Genomic DNA, 19,746 nt, shown 5'->3' with positions numbered 1-19,746 from the left:
CCCTCCCCAGCGGCATCACCTCTTCCCCCTCCCCAGCGGCATCACCTCTCCCCGCTCCAAATCACCTCTCCCCGCTCCAAATCACCTCTCCCCGCTCCAAATCACCTCTCCCCCCTCCCCGCTCCAAATCACCTCGCTTCCCGCAGCTGCCACGCGGCGCGTAAGATGGCGGACCCCCTTCCTCCCTCGCGGCGCCGAGTCAGACGGTGGCGGCGCCCGGAAGTACAGGTAGGTGTCGCTCCCCACCTCCGGCGCCAAACGGAACTGAGAAAGGGCGCATCAACTGAGGTGTGTGTGTGTGTGTGTGTGTGTGTGTGTGTGTGTGTGTGTCACTGTCCACTGCCCCCCCTCCTATCCACTGCCCCCCCCTCCTGTCCACTGCCCCCCCCTCCTGTCCACTGCCCCCCCCTCCTGTCCACTGCGTCCCCCCTCCTGTCCACTGCGTCCCCCCTCCTGTCCCCCCTCCTGTCCCCCCTCCTGTCCACTGCCCCCCCCTCCTGTCCACTGCCCCCCCCCTCCTGTCCACTGCCCCCCCTCCTGTCCACTGCCCCCCCTCCTGTCCACTGCCCCCCCCCTCCTGTCCACTGCCCCCCCTCCTGTCCACTGCCCCCCCTCCTGTCCACTGCCCCCCCCTCCTGTCCACTGCCCCCCCCCTCCTGTCCACTGCCCCCTCCCTCCTGTCCACTGCCCCCCCCTCCTGTCCACTGCCCCCCCCTCCTGTCCACTGCCCCCCCCCTCCTGTCCACTGCCCCCCCCCTCCTGTCCACTGCCCCCCCCCTCCTGTCCACTGCCCCCCCCTCCTGTCCACTGCCCCCCCCCCTCCTGTCCACTGCCCCCCCCCTCCTGTCCACTGCCCCCCCCCTCCTGTCCACTGCCCCCTCCCTCCTGTCCACTGCCCCCCCCTCCTGTCCACTGCCCCCCCCTCCTGTCCACTGCCCCCCCCCTCCTGTCCACTGCCCCCCCCCTCCTGTCCACTGCAGGAAATGCAGGGGGAGGAATCCATGCCTTTGAGGCGCCCCCCCCCTCCCTTTGACGCCCCCCCCCTCCCTTTGACGCCCCCCCCTCCCTTTGACGCCCCCCCCCCTCCCTTTGACGCCCCCCCCTCTCCCTTTGACGCCCCCCCTCCCTTTGACGCCCCCCCCCCTCCCTTTGACGCCCCCCCCTCCCTTTGACGCCCCCCCCCTCCCTTTGACGCCCCCCCCCTCCCTTTGACGCCCCCCCCCTCCCTTTGACGCCCCCCCCCTCCCTTTGACGCCCCCCCCCCCTCCCTTTGACGCCCCCCCCCCCCTCCCTTTGACGCCCCCCCCTCCCTTTGACGCCCCCCCCTCCCTTTGACGCCCCCCCCCTCCCTTTGACGCCCCCCCCCTCCCTTTGACGCCCCCCCCCTCCCTTTGACGCCCCCCCCCTCCCTTTGACGCCCCCCCCCCTCCCTTTGACGCCCCCCCCCTCCCTTTGACGCCCCCCCCCTCCCTTTGACGCCCCCCCCTGCCTTTGACGCCCCCCCCTGCCTTTGACGCCCCGCGCGCACACACTGACTGACTGCCGCACGCACGCACACACTGACTGACGCGCACACAAAGCCTGACTGACGCACGCACACACTGACTGAGGCACACACTGACTGTGTGTGCGTCAGTCAGTCTGTGTGTGTTTGTGTTTCTGCCTCAGACTCACTGACGCGCGAGCAAACACACAGTGACTGACGCACACACGCTACATGAAGCTGTAAAGGAGGGAGGGAGGGGGGGGACTGGATTGATGTGAATGGGGGACAAACAGAGAGAGGGGGGAGGAGAGAGAGGAACGGGAACATTACATCCCGGGCAACGCTGGGTCTCTCAGCTAGTAGAGAATAAAGACAGTGGGCCATATTTCCTAAGCCGTGGTCTACCATAAGACACCTTCGGTGCTGGAATACATTACAGCCTATTCAAATAAATGGACTTCCCACTCCAGATGGTGTCTCATGGCAGAAGACGTCTTATTAGATATGGTTCTCCATCTCACAAGAGGGTAAAGTGCAGGTATGAGCACTCAATGAGAAGTACAGCTCAAAATGATGCTTTAAGTGTTTTGATCCATCAACTGGTTTAGCTCACATTGTTAGAGCTGCTGTCCTGAATAATAGAAATTGTATGGGTTCCGATCCTGTTGGGTCTAACACACCCCGTTCTGCATAAGGTGCCTTAGACTTGACCACCCAATAACACTTTGTCTCATGTGGTCTGGCTGTGGGAAGCCAACAGAATCACTTAGTGCAGTTTGTAGAGTTTTAATTTCAATTCAGTATGTGTCTGGCTGATGACACAGTGAATATTTTTATCACTCTATGACAAAGCGCTTTGACAGCGCGAAACGTGTTAGAGATACCTTCTTTGTTTGTAGCCCGGTCTACTCATGCATTAAATTAAAGCATTTTTACTTGCTATCAGCCTCCAGCCCTTTACTTTTTTCAGCAGTGCTCCACCATTCTTTTTCTACTGTGTCTGGCTGATGACACAGTGAATAATTTTATCCCTGGCCTCGGTGTGGCCATTGAATAGCTCAAGTACTTAATAGTACAAATAATGTTTTTATGTGTTATCGTGTAACTTGTCTGTTACATCATGCAACTTTTCTTACTGGAAATTAAAATTCTGTTACACCGTTGCCACCTTTGTGCATATCTGTCATGTAGCAACACTGTCACTCACAGCATACTAAAGTTTTGAGCTCTACTTCTCACTCAGTGCTCATACAGTACCTGTAGCTCCCTCCCCCTTGCTTCCTTTAAAAGCAGACCACTTCCACTTTCTGGTTGACGTTTCATTTTCCTTGTGGAGCACACCTTCTCCTCCGTTCCTCCCCTCCTCCATTTGGTGGATTTGGATTCAAGTTGAATCCGTCAACGGATTCTTAAAAACCATGTGGATGAGACCCAATTACGGATTTTGAAGAATCCCGGTGGCCTTACAATTTAGTAATCTGACGGTGGATTTCATTCCGCAGATCAGATTTGTCTGGGAAAGCCAGGGAAAAGCCGAGGATCAGATTCAGACAGGTTCACTCATCTCTAGATTTTAGTGATATTTATACTTCTTTGACATTCATCATAGGGAGGACGTATATTTATACATTGGTGTTTTATTTAAACTTGTGTGGCATTCTGGGTACTGTGTAATTACAGTGATTTTAAGTGATGATACAGAATAACGTTTTGCTTTTGATGAATTATCCATGATTTTGTGAATCTGTAAGTGATCTTACAATTTACACCAAATCTACATTTCTCCAGGACCAATGAACCCACTGAAACTGTGCACATTTGTCAATAACACCAAACTTTAGTTTGACTTTAAAAATATAGACTCTATAAGCTCTAATTAGCTAATTTGCGTCTTATTTAAATTGACAAGACTAAATAAATGCCCAACATTTAATGGCGTATTAGTTGCTTTAGTGAATACGGAATTATTTGAATTTAGCTGAAGGTCACGTTAAATAGGAAACCTCGGCTTAGTGAATGACTCTCCTTAGAAGAGAGAGAGATTTTTTCTACTAAATATGCGAGCAAGAGGAATTAATTTGGAATTCAAACTGCAGAGAATCAACATACAACTCATCATCAACCCTATGTCCTTGTTAAGAAACACTTTGATCACAAACTTGATGTAAAACAAAATCAATTTTTAAATATCTGTTAAAGGCATCAATTTGTGAAAGAAAAAAAATAAGATAAATTAGACATATATTTTAATACACATTTGAAGCAATTAAAATACTTTTTGTCCTAATTTAAAACGATATCTATAAACTATTCTGAAATATACGTTACTGTTTCACTGTAAAGTAATTTCAAGCAGTCTTTAACTCAGGCCCATATACTGTAATACAATAAAACGTGCACAACCATCAGTGTTCTTAACTGATTCACCCTAATTTAATGCAGTAATGTCTTCTTCCTCTTGAGGTTTGTCAAAAACGTAATAATTATTCCTTTGTTTCCACTCGTGTGGTGCTATTTTCCTTTCTTTTCTCCTTCTTTTTCCCAGACCCCAAGTAAATAAAAGCAATCAGTAGGAATTTCAGTCAAATACATAAACCAGTCATACTTATGACTTTACCAGAAGATAAATGATTCCAGACATTGGACATGATCCATTTTCCCACACATGATACAGTGTTTTGTCATCCATATTGGGTAATAGCATCGAGTTTTTTTTTTTTTTGTTTTCTTTTCTTTTTGCGTTTACAGCCAATTTTTTTTTTTTATAGCTTCTGGCTTTCTTAGTGGAGGATGCATTAAAACTGTCGTAATTGTACATCTTGCTAAATAAACATTTAACTGTTAGCAGAGATGCCTTCTAAGTTCTTCCATTTAGTCTTTGTACACAGTCACTTTTGCAATCACAACTTTAGATCATTCCTCAATAGTTTGTTCAAAGGAAGTGGCTTTTCAAGATGATTACAACTATATAAATTATGATTAAAAAAAAAACAGTGATGTACAATTCTGTACTTGCTTGTGATATAGAAAATACAATTTTTGTCATATACATGCATATTAGTGCCACACAATGTACATCAGGAGAGCCGGCATGTCGGTGGCCATTATGACATACCTTGTACGTCATGGCACTCTGCGCATTTACTAGGGGTAGATTACGACAGAGCACTGAACATAACCTGTATGGACGAGAGGGGCGATCACATGATCGGGAAGTGCCACAGTGAGCCGTGGCCACATAGGTTTGTGAGCTCAAATCTATAGTTTTATCTGTCAATCCCTATGCTACCACATATAATGGCACTGATGTGCATTTTGAACATGCATCTTCCATGTGTCAATGTGCCAGGTTGTTTCCCCCATACTGCTTGCTGGTGATTTGGAGAGGAGGTATGTATGAGGCCTGATTACAGTGCAATTGGCCCTTACAGAACATATTGACTCAAGAGAGGAGGGGTTAGTGATAAGGTTCAGGTCACACATTTTAATGGGGTATTGGCTTTTCCATTTAAGTCCTTCACTTTTATCGTGTTTTAAACTACTGCAAAAAATATGAAAAAAAACAGCATTAAATGTTAGAAACTTAACTTAACTTTTGTGTTTCAGGGTGCCATAAGGGGAAAAAAAGTTGAATGTGTGGGATTCTCTTTCTAGACTCTTAATACATTGACTCCAATGGGATCAAATAGCCAGATGCATGCTATTGTATTGTATGTCTTTATTTATATAGCGCCAAAAAGTGCACTCAGCGCTTCACAAAGAATACAGTACAGGGAATTATAATAATACAGTAAGTGCAGCAAAATCACACAATAGGAAAGGAAATCCCTGCCCCGAAGAGCTTACAATCTAAAAATGCTATGAGAGGATAACGTGGGTAAACATTAAGCTTTAGTCAATAAAAGCACAAAACCATGACAATTTACAACAAAAAAGAAAGAATATTTTTAGTGATATATTTTCTACTTGCTCTTACTACTGTAAACACAGCTACAAAACTATTTAGTCAGACTTGTAAGTATAGAATTATAGAATATAACTTAGTTAATGAACATCTATCCTTGACAGTACCTTACACGCATAATCATTTTCTTTTGTTTCAATCTCTGGTGCCTTCTCTTTCTTGCAATCTCTCAGATGACTTTTACAGCAGTTACTGCTCTCTTCTTATCCACATTGACAGCTAATATTTCCCATCCATGCTGAGCTGTAGTCTGCACAGCTGTGCACTACATCATTACCAGTCTGATCAGAGCACAGACTGCCTTCAGGTTCCTGGAAGCTCCGCCCACTTGAAGGAACACAAACTCACAGCTGGAATTTCTTCAAGTTACTGTATTCAGCTTTGTGAATAAGATGAGATGTGTCGACTCATCAGTTTGATGAAAGTATTATTTTTTCCAGTATACGATAGCGACAGCTATTACAGTAATATATTTAGCCATTTAAAAATATATCAAAGAATAGTAGTCTTTTATAAATTACACTGTAGATAAGCTTGGAAAACCCCTCTAGAGACCAGGGATGTGATTGATCAATGTTTCCCAGAGACATCACTATGGCAAAAATACCCATATGTTTGTAAAAGTTCCTGTTGATGCCAATGGAAATTCCCATTTTCGCTCTGCTCTACGGGTAGATCCTCAGAAGTCTGTTAAATCTGGGCTACCTATGTGATGTCACCTAAATAAATAACGTCTGTTAGCTACCATGGGCTTAGCCTCCAAGCTAAATATATGCAAAATCAACTGTCGTTAGGCCGCTCATTTGCATATGGCAGATAAGGCAGTCCCCGGCGCTAATTGACTGTAACACTGGCTCGCGTTAGCCATATTCCCATTTCAGAACCCCGAACAAATCCAAAAATGTTCTTTTACTGATATTGTGTTATTCCCACGTTAACTTTAAGAGAATGCTGTGGATGTGCTTTGAGGGGTCCCCATCTCTTTTGCATATCATTAGCACAAACGTCTTTTAAAGTTAACAACAGGCCATCTTACCTGTAAGTCAGCACTGAAGGCCTCGTTACTGAGCTATGAAGATCTGTTATACATAGTCATGATCAAGTCCAGGGCCACCTACAGAGGGGGAGAACCGGGAAAAGTCTCCTGGGCTCGCTTTTTGTGGGGAGCCGAGCCAGTGAGGTTGTTCGGCCTGGCCAGGTCGGGCCCCTGGCTCTCCCCAGCTTTTGCGGGCCTGCCTCACCCGTGCCGTACCTCTGATTGCCGCCAGTCCACCCTCTCATTCGCTGGTGCGCATCGGAAGCTGGGCTCAACTTCCGGGGCGGGCCCAGCTTCCAGTGGGAGAGAAGCAGGCCCACACATGAGCGAGGCTTCCGGCCACCAGCAAGAGGTGGGTGTTGTATTTTGTCTGTGTGTGACAGGGAGGGTTATTGCATTGTGTGGGAGGGGGAGTATTGCAATGTGTGGGAGGGGGATATTGCATTATGTGTTAAAGGGGGGATTGATGTTTGTGTGGGAGGGGGGTTAATGTAGTGTGTGGAAGGTGGGTATTGCATTGTGTGTGTGGGAGGGGAGGTATTCCATTATGTGTGTGTGTGTGTGACGGGATATTGCATTATGTGTGTGAAAGGGCAGGGTATTGCATTATGTGTGTGAAAGGGCAGGGTATTGCATTTTGGGTGTGGGAAGGGCGGTATTGCATTTTAGGTGTTGGAGAGGGATGAGATATTGTGGGGGTAATTATTGTGGGAATGGGGGAAATTGTATGGGTAGCAGGGGTATCATTGTGTGTGGGTGGTAATTAAATGATAGCGGAGACAGGGGTGGCAGGAGTGATAGAAATGCATGGGGAGAGGGGGGATAGAGGAAGTAGCTCGGAAGGAGGTGTGAAAGGGGGTTGGGGGAGCTTGCAAGTGCGTCGACATGGGGTATATGCGGGGGAGGGGGCCCGGTTAAAACTTTAGTCCTGGGCCCCGAGAAATCTGTCAGCGGCCCTGATCAGGGCACCATCGCACACAAACGCCCACTGAAGTCAACTGCATTTTCTGTGTATTAGTGCCTGGATCTGAACTATAGTACAGCAGCCCCCCAGCCATCGGCGGCAGGGTCACCTGACCGGGGGGTGGCCTTCCCCTCTCTGGCCCGCCCCCCACACTTCGCTCCCCTACCCATGGGTGGGGTTTCCTGAGGGCCTACTTAAGGCCCTGCTGGCGGGCAGCACAGCCTGTTTGCCTTTGTCACAGCGGCTCTTGGAGTAGGTGCTTGTTCTTGCCAGACTGGGAGCTGGGCCGTTTGTGCCCGGGGGGAGTACGAGTGGGCGTGGTCATTTATTCATGACTTCGAGAGCCCGTTCGCGCAGGGGACATCAGTTCAGCGGTTCGAGGGATGGCTGACCGTCCCCTCCCCCTCCTGTCAAGGGAGCACTCTGGCAGGGAGTGGCATTTACCCCCTGTTAGGTTTTTGTATAAATAAATAGCAGCTGCCTTTTATACATCCAGTTCCGGTATCCTGTCCTTATTTGTACGTTACATGTGGGTACGGGGCGGGGGGAGAGGGGAACCTCCTGGCAGCCTCCCTGGTCATGCACTTTGAAGAGTAACCCTCCAACATATCCTGTTATAATACATAATATCAGAGTTTCCATGGGACTCAGCAGTGCAATTTGAATGAACTGATACACAAAAGATGAAATTGTAAAATTATTGAGAGATGAGCAAGTAGGTTAATATTTTAAACTGAAGAGTGAAGGCGTGAAGAAAGTAAGGGAGTTGTCATTTTAGTTACCATATGGAGGGCTGATTCTACTATCCAAGATTACAGATATCAAAAACTCAATACTGTTCACCGGGAAAAAAATCCTAATGTTAAAGTGATCAAATTGTATTCAATTGTCTTGTTGTTCAAGAGATTCTACTGAGTACTTCCTCTTCTCAAGTTTGAGATTTAGGAACCTGGATCAAATAATAGTTAGATACATAATTTAAGCTCCTTTTTGAAAAATCTAACTAGCATGGGGCGAGGGTTATCAATATCTGGTTCATTGATAGATGCAGTCCTGTAATGTATTCTGGAACTTAACTAAAGCTGCTGTCTTAGTGCTCTGCAGAACCATACTACACTAAATGAAGTTCTGTATTCTAGAATTTACGTTTGGTTCTGACAGCACATATAACTGATGAAAGCAGTATGGCTGAACAACAAGATCTGTACAATACTAACCAACATTGTAAGCTTCCGTTAAGGATTTAGGATTAAAATGCAGGAGATTTCTAAAACTTCCATTGACATTCGTTGAGACGAGGGAATTATTTGAAGGGAGGAAGCAGTAAAATGATAAATCTACAGCTAAAAGTCAGGGACTCTCCTACATGAATAGGGCGAGCTGGACAGCATGTTCTGAACTGACACTGAAATCTGATGGCCCACTCAAGTTGACAATTACCTGGTTGTCTATTCAGAATGCATTTCAAGGTGTTCCCATTTGTGGAAAACCATTGCAAATGCATAGTATTCCAGCACTACTCTTTTAACAGTTTGTGGTATAATTTTCTAACTGCATCTGTTGTCAAGCACACCCACTCTTAATGCATGTTTCGAACAATCCTCCAGCGCAGAGGCTGATATAGGCACAGTCATAATAGGTATGTGTAATTTCTGACTAAAAAAGGAGAATTAGGGCACATCGTAATTACAAAAGCCAATTTATTGAATCAGAAAAGTGAACTGACGTTTCGGCTGTCTATGCAGCCTTTATCAGGAGTATGGCAGCGGGTCTTCCTTTGCATTGGGAGCACCGGTATAAGTATCACAGTTTTGATTTTTCTGTTGGTGTGCAACACATTTTTTATTCTATCATTTCTGTCTAAACCAGTTTTTTTTTCGGTAAACAAAATTTTGGCACAGAATACTGACAAATACTGACAAATTGACAGCAGAAAATAACTATTTGGCTCACCTAAATCTCCCAATGTTCCTATTTGCTGTGAAACCTCACACCTTATTAGATCTTTTTTTAATACAACATGTATTTAGGATACCTGTGTGACTATCCCAAGCAGTTCTGAATTCCCTCTACCAACACTGATGGGAAGCTTATTGCATAAATAATGCCAATTATTGCAGGGCCTCCTAACTGGTTTATTTGTTTATACAAGGTCAAGTAATCTTTTAAAAATATGTAGAATTACTTAGGAAGCAGGAAACAAGTAGTCCTAGAACACTTTGGTAGAAGCAGCTCTTCCGATCTCAATTCCACGACCTTTAATTAGGAGTAACTGCATGTGTGTGGCCTAACATGCCAGAGACAGCTGAAAGACTAGATAATATGTCTGCTTTCAAACCATTTTATTAACTACTAATTAACTAAGGTAGGCAACAGCTACTGGTGATTAGCAGTTCAGTTCAAATTATATAGGAACTGAACAATACATTTAATATTCCATCTTCAATCTAATTGCTTCCTTTTAGTCTCAAATTGCACAAGTATACGAGGGAAATTCTTACCACCTTTAGTACGACAATATATGGCTAATTATAATTTTTTTAATAATTCATATTTTATATTTATGTAAGTTTTCAAGACATTCACACATTTGTTTGTACACATACATTTCCCACCTATTCATTCATTTATTAATATAATATGGTATTATTATATAATGTACTTTACAAACTCTTAATCTTTAATAATACATATATATTTTTTTTGCTTAGTGCTTTGATACACCTTTCAGATAAGTCATACAAAATGGTTATATTATGTATTGTAAACATCTATATTTTATTTATGTGTGTAACGGGTATTCCACCCCACCCAATCACATATATAGTGTGGGTGTGTAGAACATACGGTGTCACCAGGTGTGGTGCATATACCTGCAGGCTCACAGGAGGCCTGAGCCTCCGCTAGTGAGAGCCTGGGGTGAATCCTCTGGAACGGTCTCGGTTTCAGCGCCTCCACCTATGTAGGATTCTATGGAAATGTAGAATGACCCTAACATGGGAACCCACCCAGAAACCACTTACACCAGTATTATGGATAACAGGTTTACTGAATGAACAAGTGATATCTCTTACATAACAATTATACTCATAACATCACAGAGTTATAACATCACACCCAATAACATGTGTCCCTCTCTAGAGGAGACACTACTGCGTCGCACAGGACGCTTTCCCAACACCAGGTGATCCCACCCAGTGTCCATAGAAACTCCACCCAATGTCCCGCACTCTTGCAGAGAGGCAATGGGTGACTGCGCAGTCACTATTATACTAAGGGCCCGTTGGTGCACCTGTATATGTATAGTACCTGCCGAGCACTCCGGTGCTCGGAGCAGCAGCAACAACTTCACAAAGGATCAGTCGTTCTGGATCCCGTCTGATCCGGTCCGGTGAATCCTTGCTTGAGGTCCGCCAGGGCCGATCCCACCCTGGAGATAGTCTCTGATCTCTGGGTATTGACTTGCACCCAGACCTCCTCACTGGAACTGCAGCATCCGCTGATCCCTATCTAACACTGGCACTACATGACACGGTCCCTAACCTAGGGCCTGTCCCTGTAGCACCACAAACTGGGGAGTGAGGACCTACCTGGGACCTAAGGGGTTAACTGGCCTATCTCGCCCCCCCTAGCTCTTCCCGGTCCTGACTCTAACCAACTAGTACCTGCAGTAACGCACTGCCACTTACTTGGTACGTGCAGCAACCGTGCTGCACAAACACTGTGCCTGCCTGTCAGACCTCACAGCACTGATAGCTGTGACTCTGACAAGACAGCACTCACACTAAGGGCAGAGTCCCTAACTGGGGCCGTCCCTTATCAATTACCCACTAACCTAGTGGGGAGTTGGGGCCTACCTGGGAGAGGGGGGACCTTACGCGATGCAGGAGCTTCACTCGCTCCCTGCACCCTTCCTTCCCCTTCTGCTCCGCTGCTCCAACTGACTGCGTAGCTGCAGCCCAAACAATGTATCTCCTTCTTCTGCCAAGTCAACTTAAGCCCTATTGGCTCCCTGGGGTCACGTGGGGCATACAGAGGCTCATGGGATTCGTAGTCCCTGCTCTGAGCCTTCCCTGGTAGGCTAGGGCATCGCAGGCTTTCTATGCGCTTTCCTGCACATGCGCAGGCTATCTGGGGCTGCCGTGACTCTCTCACTGCTTTTCCTACACTCGCACGACTCTCTGCGCATGCGCGAGCTGTTTGGAGTCTCCCCGGCGCCTGACTATCACTGCGCATGCGCGAGCTATTGCGAAATGGCGGCGCCCTTGCTGCCCGGCTCCGGGAGCGCCGGGAGCCCTGTGACGCGCGTGCGGCCCTGGCAACCGGCCGCACGCATCCCCGGCAACCCCGAGCCGGGGCCTGACCGCCCTCACCCCTGCGATCGCCACGCGGTGCCGCCATTTGACTCGGCTGCACCCGCGATCGTCAGCAAGGTGAGGGGGGTGCTGACAGGCTGGGGAGACCTGGCTACACGTGAATTAACAGGTTAAACAAATACAGTATACCCTATTTCCTCGAATTCCAACGCGCACTTTTTTTTCACACTGTAAGGTTTCTGAAATCGCGAGGCGTCTTACAATTGATGTCAAAAGAAACTTGCCAGGCACTAGGAAGAGGAGTAAGTTGTGACGTAGTTGGCCATTTGAACTGAAGTATATGTAAAAATGGTATATTGTTATAATCCCGATAAATTCCCTTCTTCCAATAAGAGGCGAAAACATATCCCTTCTCCTCCTCCCCAATCTGGAATAGCTGCTTTGTACGTGCTGGCAAACATTGAAAACCGGGTATTTGTAATTGAATGGTTCCTCATACCAATATGGTCGCTAATGTGAGTCAACTGAGGATCACGTGATCTCCTACATTGTGTTATGACGTTCCTAGAACGCGAGGCTGCCAACCGTAGTGCGCCACCCGTAGTGCTGAGCAGGAGGTTGCTGTTGCCCTATGACAGGCTGAAGGTGCCTTCATTTACGTTGTCATTGTCATTTTTTCTGTACATTTAATGTAGTTTCTGTTTTTGTTGTTGCCGAAAAGTTGTTATTAAATCAATGGTGCATCTTACAATCGATGGTGGCTTAGAATCGAGGAAATATGGGTCTAGTTATTTTTCAATTAGCGACCAGACAGAACAGCCATTCGGCTACTGTGTATGTTTCTTACATGTGACATTCCATTATATTTGTGCCTGTAAAAGTGAGCAGTGCATGTTATTGGGTTGGGGAAGTCTGTGTACGTTAGAAAGGTTGAGGTCTTTCTTCACAATAGCAACGCTTTTAAATAAAGTGTTAGGACAGAAGTGTGGTCTAGCAAAATCAAGAACATACTGGACACCTAACAAGCTCCTATTAAACCCCCAAACTTTGCTACTAATATTGACAGATTTACGATAAATCATTCTTCCTGTTATTACACAGGTTATTAAGAATTTATATTAGCGTTAGGGACCCCTGATATGTGGTCTGCCGTGCCGTTGGCTCAGGGGCTTACAACAATTTTGGCCAAAAATGTCAAACTAAAAGACCATTTACTTATTATATATTTATACATATATATTTAGGCACTGTACCGTATATGAGTCTCACTAGATGTGCTAAAAACTGAGCTTTGTCTGTGTTTTATGTTATGTCTCTGGTTTTAAATATATATTGCCATGCTCAGTAGCACTCCTCTGACACTCATATGCTTATATATATGTTGTGGGTATTTTGGGGGTTTAATAGGAGCTTGTTAGGTGTCCAGTATGTTTTACAATTCTTGTCCAGCTAGTCATGGCTGATTGGAGGTTGGCAACCTCCTTCCTAATTTAAGCTCACCCCCTCCCACATTTAAATGGTTAAGGGCTCACTCCATAGCATCTTCCACTCAGGGGAACTTGCCTGCTTGCAGTTTGGCTGTGACATCTCTAATACAGAGTGCTTTTCCTGGTAATGTACAGGTTAATAAAAGCTTCAGTCAGACTTAGAACTTTGCTACTAATATTGACAGATTTACGATAAATCATTCTTCCTGTTATTACACAGGTTATTAAGAATTTATATTAGCGTTAGGGACCCCTGATATGTGGTCTGCCGTGCCGTTGGCTCAGGGGCTTACAACAATTTTGGCCAAAAATGTCAAACTAAAAGACCATTTACTTATTAGATATTTATACATATATATTTAGGCACTGTACCGTATATGAGTCTCACTAGATGTGCTAAAAACTGAGCTTTGTCTGTGTTTTATGTTATGTCTCTGGTTTTAAACTAGCAAAATCAAGGCCAATGATCATTTTTCTCAACTTACAACTGTATTGTTAAATGAAGTATTAACAAAAAAAGGGCAAAAAAAATGTATCAGCTTTGTATAATTGTATGTCACTACAATACCAACTTTGTGCAATATATATATATATTGCACAAAGTTGGTGTAGAATTTTTCTAGAATTTTATTCTACAAATTTATATACAGTATTTAGGAAGTTCAGATTCCCATCTCTGTGCATTTCTGACAATTACAGTATGGTGTCATTTTACTTCAACTCTGTCATAGTAGGAACATACCAATTGCAACATTTAAAAAATGTTGGCCTGATTTCTAGACACAGCAATACAGAGAGGGTACAAAAAGATTAACAGGATCAGCACTTCATCTGAGAATTAGAAACAAGTGTCAGTAAAAGAAAAAGGTTACAGAGAATACGGGGTTAATGTATATAGAGATAGTGGAGAGACAGAAAATGCAGAGGGTGGCAGATACAGCAGATAAAAGAAATTCCAACTAAAAGTGATGCAATATGTATCTTTCATAAATCTTCCTTCTCCTGCGAGTTTTGAGCAGGTAAGTTTTTGATAAATGACCACAGAGAGTCCAGGTATATTACAATGCAACACGTGGCACAAGGAACGAAGAGCAGACACCTGAAAATAATGGAAAGCTCTGATGATGCAGCGAGAGAAGACATGTGGCAGGTGATCTGCTTACAAGCTAAAGTTAAGGACCTGAGAAGAGGGGGAAGAGGTGTCTGAAGAGGTAAGGTAATGGGTTCAATTAAAATGAACCCCATAGCAATATACATCCCAAGACAAGTTCAGAGAAAGTCTTTGATGTTTGAAAGCGTTGTTTGTAAAGTTTGTTTAATCATTTAAACCATGTGCACCAGCTTTTAACATTTAGCCAAAAAAGTGTACCTGTGCTCAACAAGAAATGTCACATAGTTTCCCATACACACTGCTTTTGTCAAACAAGCAGGAATAGTAGAGATCAGGGCTGAATAGTAAATAGGGATTCAATTTTTTAGTGTTAAGATTTTGTTTTTGAAATCGGCGTCTATTATTATTTTTCAATATTTTTCCATATGCGGGAAATCTGTTTTCAATAACAAATACCCCAAAGAAAGTTACAAAAAATAGTATAACTCTGTGTGACGGCGAGGCCTAACGGTAGGTTTTGCGCTCCCTGCTCTTGGTGCTCTGCACAGCAATGCGGTTGCGGTCTGGATGAATGTGTTGTACAGGAAGACGGGAAGCCTACACAAAAAAGTGCAGGCGCCAAAGAGTTTGTCCAATCAGATTGCAGATTGCTCACTGGGGTTGCCCCATTACTCTCTCCTAGTTCTCTGGTGTTCTAAGAAATATTGCTTCATCTCCGGGCTATCGGTTTTAACGGGAAAAGTACACTGGTTGGTCGGTGGTGATGCTTTATCTGAGGGTTTTTCAGCTAAAGCCGAAAACAGGAATCCTTAGTTACAAAGCACTTTTTTTTAGAATTCCTTCAAACATGTCTACAGATCAGCACTTCTCCAGTACAGATGGGTACAAGATGATTTCAAAGTCTACATTATACAGGCATACCCCGCATTAACATACGCAATGGGACCGGAGCCTGTATGTAAAGTGAAAATGTAATTAAAGTGAAGCACTACCTTTTTCCCACTTATCGATGCATATACTGTACTGCAATCATCATATACGTACATAACTGATGTAAATAACACATGTGTAACAGGCTCTATAGTCCCCCGCTTGCACACAGCTTCGGTACAGGCAGGGAGCCGGCATTGCTGTTCAGGACATGCTGACAGGCGCATGCGTGAGCTGTCGTTTGCCTATTGAGAGATATGTACTTACTCGCGAGTGTACTTAAAGTGAGTGTCCTTAAACCGGGGTATGCCTGTAAGTTAGTATTTAAATTATGTTTTTTTGCCGATTGTCTTCGTTTAATGTATTTTATGAAATTCTGGTGCTCTCCACACTTTTTCCTTTTCCACTATTCCTCTCTTTTTCCTGTAGCACATATGTGACCAGGAGAAAAAGGGGAAGCAATCTCAATTTGAACAAAAACTGCATTATGAACACAATAGGAGTTAACGGCATTTCTAAATGTTTCTCAATCTCAATTTGACCATTTGAAAATAACCATGTTGAGAAGTCACTTTATTCTAACGCATTCACCCTGTAGAAAAAGATGAATCAGACCGCTCTCCCTAGGTATAGTCCTTGTACTGTATAAAAGACAAAACAGCAAGTGCAAGGGGGCATATAATATACAACACAGACTTGACCCAAATAGAGTAAAAATTCCCCACATAATTGTACTCAATGCTAGAATCATTTATTTCAGACAACAATGGCCCGTCAGTTAATTTTTTCTGTTGGTCAGTCTAATGACCATTAGGGATCAGTAATATTAGAACAAAAATAATAAAATATCATTTACATCAGAACATAATAAATCACAGGAAAAGATTAAAAATGTATCATAAAAATTCCTCGTAGTGGAGTGGTAGGTAGAGTGTTAGTCTTATTTAAGGTACATCTATCTTAGGTATGATGAATTCAGAAAAACCTCTACACTGGTATATATCTGTACATACAGTTACGCTAAATAGATGTCAGACTCTGTGTCCATGGTGTACTTCGATAGTAATCATGTGCTGCAGCACAGAGAGATGATAAGTAATATACTTAGCCAGATATAATAGATTTGACACTAGCTGTGTTACAAGTTGTATAATCCTGAGATCAGGCAAATAAATGTATCACTGTATAGTGTTTGGGAAAATTACCCAGTAACAGTGCTTGTCACTTAGGCTCAAATGTCCTATAGTTTAAATCAGAGAGTTTTCATTCTCCCTTGTGATTACATACATACAGATAGCAAAAAGACATTAGATTTGATGCCTCAAATGTATACATAGGTTTATTTATTCATTTTATTTTTATTTATAAAATGTTTTACCAGGAAGTAATACATTGAGAGTTATCTCTCGTTTTCAAGTATGTCCTGGGCACAGAGTTAAGATGACAAATAATACATGGTTACAAATAGTTACATAGGTGAACAGGGTTATACATTATATACGAGACATTGCATGCACAGTTAGAGAAGATATATATTATAGGCGTATGTAACAGTGACAGACCAGATTAAAATGTGAGACAGCTTTAGTTTTGAAAGAACTTAGACTGGTGGCGGCAGTGAGAGTCTCTGGTAGGTTGTTCCAGTTTTGGTGTGCACGGTAAGAGATGGTGGAGCGGCCGGATACTTTGCTGAACCGTAGGACCATGAACAGTCTTTTGGAGTCAGATCTCAGATAATATCTCAGGTATCTTTGGGACATATATGCAGTGAATAACAAAAAGGTAAGGTGCACACAGCCCATAGGTGTCTAATAGATCAACTCTAGATAGAGATCACAGAATTCATGGTGATCCTATTTCTGAATAGGAAATTCCATGATCTCTATCTGGAGTTAATCTATTAGACACTCTGTATAACACATTTTAACAATTCTTGATAGTCGAAAAATCTGTTTAAATGTATTTTTAACATTTTATAAGTGAAAAGTTTTATTAAATGGAAGGAGTATCTCGGGTGTGAGTGATGGAATGAGGGGTGGATGAATGAGGGGGATGCTGGGGTGATGGTAGCAGTGTAGGTGAAAAAAAGTGAAGTGCCGACATGGAAAGGGATTGGGAATAAAGGGCCCTTCGTTCTACTAAATGTAAAGAAAATTTATTTATTTTGTGAACACGTTTTATTTAGATTTACTAGAAAAATGTCAGACTTCTTTTAACAAATGTATTGCGAAATATATCATTTTTGTGATACATTTCTTAATATCATTATTGTGGTGAGAATTTTTATATTACACAACCCTAAGCACACCTATCAATCACTGCTCAGCTTGCCAAAGTTGCACCCTACAACGTATTTCATAGGGCTATGAAAGGCATTGTGGGGCATGACTTCGAGAAGCAGTGTGCTGATTAACAGCGCTACTTCTGCAGAATAAACAAACAAAAATATGGTGGACCTCCAGCACCCAAAAGAACACAATGATAGATCAGTGTAGCTAAATATAGCACATTATACTTCAGTGCTTAAAAGGGAATATACACAAAAATATCCATAATAATCATTTTAAAAAACAATATGCATAATGTTATCAATATAATACTTTCACTCAAGACACAGAGTGGCATGTCAGGGTATTTGTATAAATGGGTAACAAGAGGCAAGCAACATTTCAACCATAGTATTTTGCCCTCTCTCTGCAGCCTCCTGATGTGAATGGAGGCCTATTATGCATCACAGATTAACACTAAACTGTTGGAGCGGAAGTGATGTAATTGGTAGTTATAATGCATTGCAATGCTTGCATTCCACTGGCGGGTGAATGGTGACTTCAATAGGGAGGTACAACAACCATGCCGATGGTTCTTGAGAACCTACCACAGCGCCTCCTACTATTCGGGAAGAATAATAAAATGTATGCCACTTAATGGGTCCACAGAGTAAAACAGGATCAATTTAAACACATACAATAATAATAAGGTATACAGTACAGTATACTGTGTCATCTATGGTACCCCAGACAATTGCTCTGAAAATCTGCATACAAAAATCTGACAAGATAAAAGTCTCAGTCAAGGTAGCTTGTTAATAAGAAACAGTACAAGTTTCTATAGCAAGCTCACAGGACACCTATCTCAGGGGTGCACAAACTTTTCAGTCTGCGCCCCCTGCCTGCTCTCCCCCCTTCTCAGGTGCCCCCCTACCCCTTTACCAGTTTTCCGGCGGTTTCTGACGTCACGTGACATGGCAATGCAACATCATGTGACCACGCAGCATCATTTGATGCAGTTTTGCCATGGCGATGCATCACCAGACTCTGTCGGAGACCAGGTAAGTGATTTACATAGGCCTCGCACGCACTGCCCCGGCATTTAGTTTAAATGCTTTGGGGAAGAGCACGGGGCCTCTGTAAGCGCTGTGCCCCCCCCCAGAAAATGTTGCGCCCCTCAGACCTAACACACTCTACTATGAACAATAGATGTAAATATACAATGGACTCTATAATAAACATCGGACAAGATCATAGTGTCTGACAGCGTACTTCTGATTAGATTACTAACCACATAACATAGGTTCTGGTAGAACATGGGCAAGGCCACAGAGAAAATAAACTTCTGACCCATCCGAGTGAGAGTACCTGACCTAAGAAGTCCCAGAAGCCAGGCTAGATGTTGCTCAATAGAGATGTGGGAATTGGCATCAAAGGAAGCATCCCAGGTACATGTCCTTAATCATGTCATTGAGCAACATGGTGTTTAGTCTTTTGACTCTTCTTATAGCAGTCTTGTGCTACCGAGTCCTGTCATTTACATGTCTCAGCCATGTATCCCATACCACAGGAGCATTTTATAAGATTTTCCTAATATTTGGAGAGGCTGGTATAGTAGGATTTGCCAGCACAAGGCAGCTAATGTACATGGAAACAGAATGAGAAGGCTCCTGTGACCCATCAAATGACTAAACATCACGGTTTCTAACGGCATGACTAACGACCTGTACCTGGGATGATTCCTTTGAGACCAGTTTACTTCAGGCCTGACTTCTGGGACCACTTAGGTCCAGGTACTCTCACTCTGACACAGGTTGGATTGGAGTTACCCAAATTGGTGAACTGTAGGGTTGTCTGATATTTTAACAATGTCTGTCTCGTCTACCTACATAATTGTGTCCAATCCCATCCTACAGGTCCTGATGCCCATCTATCTGATAAGATTCTCTCTGCTGCTGGAGGCAAAGCCTATGGAAAGGTCCTACATTGTTTTATAACTTTAGAGATAGATGAACACCTCAGAAATAAGAACTTAGTTTCACAAAGTATATACATTAATAAACATATATATTTTATACCATGCTGAATTCAGCAAGGCATATTTTTACTGCTGTATATTTTTGTCACTGTTTCTAGTGCTCATACTGCTGAAGTACTTTTTTTATTTTTATTTTTACAAATAATA

The 19,746-nt window shown here is 43.7% G+C and overlaps 1 protein-coding gene across 5 annotated transcripts in view; it reads right to left on the bottom strand.

The window, feature by feature from the left end:
- STARD13 (StAR related lipid transfer domain containing 13) overlaps positions 1–19,746 on the bottom strand; it is a 375,955-nt gene that overhangs the window by 75,852 nt on the left and 280,357 nt on the right. Inside the window, exon 1 of one of the 5 annotated variants that reach the window (XM_075592134.1) lies at positions 5,558–5,727. The exons of the other annotated variants lie outside the window; for them this stretch is intronic. The gene's annotated coding sequence lies outside the window, so the exon portion shown is untranslated. Of the gene's footprint in view, positions 1–5,557; positions 5,728–19,746 lie in introns of those variants that run through there. 5 annotated transcript variants of the gene reach the window in all.

This window comes from Ascaphus truei, chromosome 3 (assembly GCF_040206685.1).
Source record: "Ascaphus truei isolate aAscTru1 chromosome 3, aAscTru1.hap1, whole genome shotgun sequence".
Taxonomy (NCBI): Eukaryota; Metazoa; Chordata; class Amphibia; order Anura; family Ascaphidae; genus Ascaphus; species Ascaphus truei.
Note: the sequence above shows the minus strand (reverse complement) of the source record. Positions and strands in the feature narration are given on the sequence as shown.